We start from the raw sequence: 9461 nt of genomic DNA on the forward strand, positions 1-9461 counted from the left end.
TTTGCTGGATTCCCATCTGGTGCTAGATGCTCAGGTAGCAGCAGTTACCAACAGCATTCTTATCTGCAACATAATAAAAAAAGTTGCAGTCCTCCCCCCCCCCGATGCAGATTCTGTCATAGTCATTCATACCTTCTCCACTTGAATTAACTATAACCTTAAAACCATTTAGAATCTGCAGCAAACACAGAATATGGTGCTCATATTTTAAGAAGTGTGTAATATTGAGGAATGCAGTAAACTGTACACTTTACCCTGGCTCCATGATAGGAACAGCCAGCAATGTTCCCATACAAATTGAAGGGGAGGGGGAGAAGAAGCTTAAGCACCCCTCCCGTCCTCCCTAAGGAGTGCCTGGGAGTGGGAGGCTCAGAGCTGGGGCAGTCCTGAGCAGGGGTCGCACCCCGAGCCAGCTTCTTTCACCTGCCTGGTGATTCTGTCTCTTTACTATATGGTTTATGATAGGGTACTCAACTTTGGAAGTCCCAGGGGCTATAATGCTACTCACAGCACATGCCGAGAGCCGGCAACTTAAGTGGTTCCCAAAACATACAAAAACCTGTTGGAGAACACTTTAATCTCCCTGGGCATTCATTAAACCAATTCCACAAGCCAAATACACAGGGAAGGACTGGAACTACAACTCATTCACAAGTTCGAGTCTCACACCCATGGATTGAATAAAGATACTGGATGGCTGGGTCATTATTAACTTTACCAAACAATGAAGGTGACAATGGTTCTTTGTCTATGTAGAATCTCATGACACTATGTACATGTTTGGTACATCTTTAAGTGCTACCTGACGATTTGTTGTTTGCTAATTAATGGTTCTTATCTGCCTCTTTTGACTATCCAGCCTTTAGGTGCTTAGAAACAATTTGTTATTCCTATTTCATTCCAGCTGGCCTTTCCCCTTGATATTTTTTTTACTTACTGCCTCTTCTTGTTCCTCCTCTCCTCCCATTTTTTCTTTTCCCCCTCCCCCCCTATTTATTTTGGTCCTGGACATCGAACACTCTGGTCATCTGAAGAAGTGGGCTGTGCCCATGAAAGCTCATGATACCATCTACATGTCTTTAAAGTGCTACCAGACCATTTGTTGTTTTTTTTAAGCTTATCCAACTTAAACCTGTCAAGATTTGGTTGTTCCTGGAAAATCGGAAGTGCTGGGAATGTGACTATTTCCTACAACATGGAAAGGGAGGGCAGAGAGTGGAGGAATGCAAAAGGGAGGGGCACCGTAAGGGGAGGGGTGTGATTCTAAGAGTGGCCACTGGGACAGCTATAGCACCAAGAGAGTGGACAGCAAGGCTGGGGTTCTGCCATCTTGCCTGCCAGCACACCAGTAAGGAGCCATCCTGCCCCATACCTGGAGAATCTTCAGGCTGTGAGAGGGCCACTGGAGGAGGGGGAAGCCCCCAGAGCCTAGCCCCTCCCCAGACAGCCTGCAGGCTGTGGAGGGGGAGGGGCACTGCAGAAGTGGGCAGCCCCCAGAGCCTTGACCCCCGAGACAACCTGCAGGCCATGGGGTGTGGGGAGGAATGCTGGAGGTTGGGAGCAGTCCCTGGAACCCTGACCCACCCCCACCCCAACAGGCTGCAGACTACAAGGGAGGACCACTGGTAGGGTTGCCAGATGATTTCAACAAAAATACCGGACACACTTGACATTACATCACTATCGACATTACATCTTATTTAGAAAATACCCGACATTTATATTTTCTCATAATTTCTCAATTTGTTTCCCGAACAGAAAGCTCAAATACTGGACTGTCCGGTTCAACACGGACACCTGGCAGCCCTAACCACTGGAGGGGTCGGTAGTTTTCAGAACCTGGTTTCCCTCCCCCCCGATAGCCTGTAGGTCATGGGTGGGGGTGCAGATAGAGGGGGTCCACTGGCAGGGGAGCGCTGCTAGAGAAGCACCACCCTCATCGCCATAGGTGGTCCCTGTAAGCTCCCACCCCAAACCTCCCAGCCCACTATCATAAGTCCCCTGCCCTGAGTCCTGCACCTCACACCTACCTTGACTTCAGCACCCTCTCCCCTTGCGCTAAGCCCCCCACACCTGCCAACCTCTTCACTAAGCCACGTAAACCCTGCGCCTCCTCACCCCTGAACTCTCACTCCAGCCTTCAATTTCCTTCATTTTTTAAAAAGAAAATCATTGAAATAACTCGTGTATGTTTTTAATCTATTTTCCCAACACAAGAAATTCATTCAGCAATGCTGGGTACATCTGCTAGTATGTATATAACATTGGGATATAAAAGCCCACTAAAATACTTAACTGGTTAAATGATTTGTTTAACCGTTTAACCACTAGCTGCGGGTGATGGAATCTGCTCTGGCACAGGCCCATCACTCCACAGACTGGAGGCCGCTCTGGCCCCATTGGCAATCCACTGCCAGGGTCCTGCCAGCTGGGCTGCTGTAGGTGGGGGGCAGTTCCCGCCAGCCGGGCTCTACACTTAACTGGTTACCCAGTAAGCATGCTGGTAAGGCTTATGCTTGCCAGGTAACCGGTTAACCTTTTACATTGCTAATATTACATTAAATACTTTATATGTCAAATACATTATCAAATTAATCACAAGCTATGAAATTTTGATCCATCTGCATCAAACTTTTTCAGAGTTTGGGGGATTCAGATTTGCAATTCCAATTTGGGTCAATATTTACATATACTATTAGGCAGGAGAGATTGTTTATATCTAATATGTACAGGGATTGATAGGTTACATCCTTGGGATAGGTTATAACCTTATGCAAAGACTATACTTTGGACTCTATGAATCACTTCAAGTAATGTTAAAAGGCTAAAGTCAACAAACAAAAAGTAAGTAGAATTCATGATACTGAAGTGATCTTGCCCCCCAGATTTCCTTGTAACTTTTAAAATTGATCATGTTATTCACAGAAGCTAGTAACACGATTATTTAATTCTCTGCCTAACCTCTATTAAATATGGTTGATCAGGAAGTTAAGGAAAGTAGTTTTGTTACATATGTTCAACACAGCCAATCATTATCAAAATGGAGAATAGACTCTTCTTTTGTGGTCTAACATTTGGAATAATACCTGACTCGAAAGGAGTTCATTGATTTCAGTGAGATGACTCCTCCTCCCCTTCACTCATTCTGACTAGTCTCAGAATCTGGCTCTTACAGTTTAGGCCCTGATCCTGCAAAGACTTATACCCCTGCCTATGTTTATGAACTCTGAGTATTCATAACAGTAGTATGGAAAATTAAACCAACTCACCTAAAAATCAGGGTTAGACCTTGGAATAGTTTCCCGGTTCTTCTGCATATAGTGAAGAAATAATGGAAGTACATGGAGTCTGAGCTAGATATTTTTTTAATATTTGTCTTCTATGTTTACAAAATTCATAGTGCTTCTCCTTATAGTTAACAGTAGGCTGAGTTTTCAGTCAGATATAGAATTGTAATAGGTGAGAAAAAACTATTCTATGGTATTTTCCATAAGCATCTTAAAATACTGCAGTACAAACAACCTAGAAACTAGATAGAATTTAATATATGTTTAAAGACAAACGAGTATTTCAAGATATTATCGGTTTTAGTAAATTCCAGTTTCAATTTATCCTTCAGAAGGCAGAACTGCAGTATAATGAGCTAATTTTTCATTCCAATCTTAACACCTCCTGCTAGGAAATTGTATTTCTCATTAAAATGTAAACACTTTATGGAATGGAAGAGTTTACTAAGTCCTGAACGATCAGTGAAAAAATGATTTTATGTAAAATATATTGTTTTAAATAATATCGTGTGTGAATTGATAGCACAGATCTGAGCAAGGAATAGCATGAGCAGCTGTTACACTACTTTCCTTTTATAGCTCAGCCCATATACTTTAATTTTGATTTGCAACATACTTGATTTCCAGTCTTTGGCTTCCTTGTTCAGATGTTAACTATGGATGTTGACTGAGTAGCATGAAAACACAAGCTAATTTTTACTTATAACCCAAGATGACTTTTGAAACTAAATTTGCAAACTTGAGCCTGTTTTGGGGGTATAAATATAAAGTGTCTTGGAATGTTGACAAAATATTTTGTCCAGATACGCTATGTTCCCTCTGTTTTCTTTTTCTTTATCACTCCTATTTATATGTAGTGATTGCTACAATGACACAATACCATTGGTAGAACTAGGACACTGTTAGAGATCTTTGCTTTGTAACTATCTTGTTTATCTTAACCATAGAAACACTTAATCTAACAAGTACTGACACTTCTTTTTGTTTGCTAGGCAATAAATGTTTCACTTGAAAACATTCACTGTGAACAAATACAGTGCTGCAGTCCTTATTTATTTATTTATTCTTTCTTTCAGGGATGCAAAATTGAATAAAAGTGTGGTACCAAAGCCTCACTGCAGACAAACAAAAATTAATGGAAATACTACCATTTACACAAAGCCAAACTAATTGACACAATAGACTAAGTGTTTTTGTTTCACCCTATTGTATTCACTAAAACAACAACAATGAACAGACTTCTGATTGTAGCAAAGATTTGTGAAAATAGGTAACATTTTCATCTGTGTCCAACTGACTCAGGAGCCTAAGTGTAGGTGTTTTTGAAAGGGTTACCCATTATCATTAGGAAATGGAATGAACACTTTTAAAAACCTGGATAATGAGATACAGAAATATTTTAGTAAAAAAAACCATGCATTTAAAAAATGCATGTTTTCCAGTAGTGAATGAGTGACAACATTTAACATACCTTCTAGTTGCAGAAGAGTAATAACAAATAGTGTGTTGCTATTTATTCTTTAGAAGCTTTTGAAATGGAACACAGGAAACTTCTGGTAATATTTATGGAGGAAAACCCCTGAATTTAGATTATCCAAAATATAGGACATTTCTGAGGTGTTCTTTGTAATTTCTCTTCTTCTTGATCCTATTCTAATATTAGTCTTTAATAATATACTAATGCAGGATACAGCAGATGTCAACATCATTCTGTTAAATGTGGCATGAGGCACTTTCTCTCTACTACTCTCATGCCTGTCTCAGTCTCATGGCCCATGGAGTGAAAAATCTTGGTCTGGACATCCACAAAAGATTGAGAGAACCATCCCTACCAAACAACAAGAGCCTTGCTGAATAAGAGCTGTGGGCCCTATTCCCTGTGCATTCAAAACTCCGACTGAAGACAATGGGGGTTTTGAGTGGTCAAAGGACTCAGTATTGGGGCCTGAATGAGTATTGCAGGATTTGCCTTTGTGCAGGGAGGGGTCCATGTTATTTCGACACTGTATTAGGTAACAGTTTTAGAAGACTTGGTGTTTTTAGGCTGATTTATACTTCATCATCATCACCAACATATAATGACAAGAAAGGTAAAGATGACTTAATACTAAATGCCAAACAACAAAATTCACCTAAATTATAGCTATTATTTTGTTTTAAAAAACATATATTAAACATTTTAAGTAAAGTGTCTGCTGTTTTATGCAGCATACAAGGCATAGCCCATAGAATAATATTGTGAGGAGACACACCAACCCATGGGGAAGCATTCTGGCTCACCAACCTGAATTCAACCCCTGCAATCTCAAAGTGTGGGGATATTTTGACTGGGCATGTGGTATAGGTGGTAGTGGTTCCTTTAATCATCCCCCAACCTTAGAGGACTGGAAAGAGAGCTAAGAGAAAGTGAAGGGATGCATCATCTGAGCTGGTAGTTGGGCCTGTGGCTCTGAAGTAAACCATCACCCTCCCCCCCACCCCTGTGTATGTGAGGAAGGACATATAAACCCTGTCCCTCCGGTCTGAACTCTTTCTTGCAAGTCACTCAGGATAAGAGGTGTGCCGAATTTGAGAATTGATGCATAGGGCTGTTAGAAAAAAAAAACTGCCCCCCTCCAAGTAAAAAAGTTTGGCCAGGCTGCTCTTGCTATAGTGGACTGCAGTACTCCTTGAGAGAAACCAGCCACACCCTTCCTGCATACCATTGCCTTTAGAAAAAGGGAAGGTGTGAAAAGGGGAAAATAGCCTCAGACTCTCCCACCCGTCTCCTTGGCGTGAGAACTGCGGGGCTTACCTGGTCACGTGAAACCTGCACAGTTTCGGCCCAACCCCTAGGACACAGACCCCCACTTGGTGACCATTGGGCTGTATATGGTAATATGCAAGCGTGGGAAAGTGATGTACAGACTTGGGGATAAATACCCATCGCACAGTTCGCTCGAGGAGGTCTTCGCAACACACACACCACCGTGCGCGTGCCTTCCCGTATACTTCAAAGCGCTGCTGGCACGATCAACTAACCAGCCACCTCCCCTGACTCTCGGGCGTAACCAAGGCCTTCGCAACCAAACTGATATCTTTGAAATGTTCTGTGTGCTGTGTAAGTTGGTATGTGTGATTTGATTTTCTTTGTTGTATAAGCTTAGTGTTGTAGTTGTTTTTGGTAGTACATAGAGTTTGTAGTTATCACTGTTATTTAATTAGTGTAGCTGGATATCTTTAGAATTGAGACTATTCCCCTTGTCTTTCCCATCCTTATATTTCTGATACGTTTAACTAGAAATCGTAGAATAAATATAATAAATACTGTAAATTCATTATTATCATGGTCTATTAGAATAAATAAATAAATAAATATCCTTTATTTGCTAAAATGGTCCACCTGGTTCTATCCTTTCCTCCTTGGGTATGCATCATTGGGCCTGTGGTTCTCGCAACAAGGGCCAGCGAGAAGCCCTTTCAGATAGCTAAATCTCTGCGACCTTGGTCCTTGACTAATTTTGTCTTTGTGCAAAATGCTTAATGCCTGGCTGTTCAAAGTATTTATAGGGAGGAGGGGATGAGGAGGAATTTACTCAGTTCATTGGAGGGCAAGGTAATTGTTTCAGACTTTGACATTACAATTTGTGTTTCAAGGCTACTGGATGTGTGATGTCTATCAGGGCTAATAAGAGGTTAGTCAAGAATGGATTTAGATAGGACTTTGGAATTTAGGGATCTGTGGTGGGCGGGTGGAGAAGATTGGCATGCTGATGCTGCAAAGTGCCATAAAAACCCACGCACTTGTGATGCTGACACACCAACTCAGGCCTAAAATTCTGCAGCATGTCTTCATGAGTTGACATGGACTAAAGATGTGTGATTGATAATGGGGAGGTTTTGTAATTGACTGTCAAAAATATCCTATGAGCTACTGAGTTATATAATCTCTAAGGGGTTCCTATCTTTGATTTGTAAACTTAAGCAACCATCCATGAGCAGGAAACTTCTTCTATTTGCACCAGCCAGGCCAGACAAATTAGGCAGGCAGTAGGCTTCCCCTATGTGTGTTGTAGGAGAGTCACTATTTGCCAGGTGCTTCTGAGAGCCAAAGAAGTTACCATAGTCTTCCCTCTGTATACTCTCTTCAGTGGCTATTTGGAGCCACATATAGCTCTAAGAGAGATTATCACTGAAACTGTTCATTGCCCAGAGTAATTCAAAATAGTCTCCAGTGTCTAAACACAATAGTAATTTCATGATTCATACCCATCAGTGTTCCCTCTAATTTTTTCCATGCATGTGCAGAATAAATTGTATGTGCACTGAAGCATATAGAAATGTGCACCACACATAGAAAAACAAAACCAGGCTGCAGGGCACTCTGATAATCAGCTGAGCAGCATTTGCATTTCTTCTTAGTGGCTTACAGATTGTAGGAAATATTACCCAACATCAACAATGCCCCTGTCATTCATAAAGTGTTTATACGGCACAACAGAAACCTAGACTTCTGTCTTGGGCTTCCTTGCTCTGACTGCCTTCCTCCCCCCAAACACAGATTCATGCTACCTTTTACACTTTAATTACATGATACCTTTCAGGTAGGGCTCATATTGTAATCAGGGCTGGCTTACCCAGGCTATGTAGCCCACAAGATACAAAGCCTGGGGGCAAGCATGTATCTTCACACACACAATTATTTTGCTCCATATAATTTTTTCTTTCAACTCAATGAGCTCATAATATAAACATTAAGTTGCTGGAAAAAGTTAGGCTTCTCAATTTTCCCAAAAGCTAAACCAATTTCTGCTAGCTAAACCAACCAGATTTACAAATTATCATCTAGATTTTAAACAGCATGGCATTTATATATGAATGTGTCTATATGCCCCCTGCCCACTAATGCACACAATAATTCCACAATTATATTAGCAGTTTAAGGATTTACCTAATTTTATACTCCATACATAATCCTTGAAATTAGATTTGCATAAAGTAATTTGAAATAGCACAAACTAGAAGTACATAATTATGTGTCACTCTGAAATAAATACATTTTTTAGTTTTCAATTTCCATAACTGAGTTCACTGAAACCTAATTTAGCCTGTGTATCTAAATTACTAAAAAAAAAAAGCGCTACTCTACTTTCTGTCCTATACACAATTATATCTAACTTTTATAGCGAGGCACTTTTGTTAGACTTACTAGAATGCCTACATGGAGGGCAAACCCTGACAGCATCAGAAAGGATTGCTCTCTGGTCTATACTACACAATAAGGTCAAGGCAAGGCAGCTTACGTCATCCTAATTATGTCAGTGTCTACACTACAACTTTCCTTCCATCGATAAAAAAGCCCTAGCACACCGACATCATAACTACATCCATGAGAGGTACAAGGCCTATGTCGATCTATTTAGGGTGACACCACATCTGTGTAAAGACTGTGGGTTCCTTACATCTGCTGTTGGCTGTCTTATCAATTTCATGGCAGGAAAAGTGAAACTGACAAGAAAATTGGGCATCTAATTCCCCCTTCCTCCAACCTCCTCTTCATGCTTCCTTAGAAGGCTAGGCAGCTGGATCCCACTCCTGCCTGGGATCTAGGGTGAGAAGTTCCAGGCAGCTACTTCCTGCTCCTGGCAGGGAACAGGGAGTGGGGGCACAGCCCGCTGAGCCCAGGAGCCTCTGGGGGGCTAAGCTCACTGCATGGAGCTGCTAGAGGAACTGAGACTGGGCTCGCAGCTCCCCACACTGCCTTTAGTGGAAGTGTTCCTGGTTACGACACACACCACACACCATGGAGGGTAGTGCAGGCATGCACCACTGCAGTATTTACTGTGGAGGCTGTAAGTCGGCAAATATAGGCCAACTTAGCTTTGTAGTGTAGACATAACCTTAGACTGAGATACGTTGGAAGAGATTTTCATCCCCAGTGTGGCCTGTGGACATTGGATAAAGGATGTGAAACAGTGTACGGGAGCTTTAAAATTGAGAACTCTCCCGGCATAGGCATGGAGGAAAACAGCTACAGGCTATCCTCTAAGTACACTCTCACAAAACTTAGTTTAAAGTGGGGCAGTGACACAGTTGCTAGCCCAACATCCTCTCTCCTGTCTGGATACAGTGCTGTAGCAACTTGTGTCTCAGGTTCCCTCTGTCCTTTGTCCTACTTCAATTTACAGTCTAGCC

Source organism: Pelodiscus sinensis, chromosome 2, assembly GCF_049634645.1.
Source record: "Pelodiscus sinensis isolate JC-2024 chromosome 2, ASM4963464v1, whole genome shotgun sequence".
NCBI lineage: Eukaryota > Metazoa > Chordata > Testudines > Trionychidae > Pelodiscus > Pelodiscus sinensis.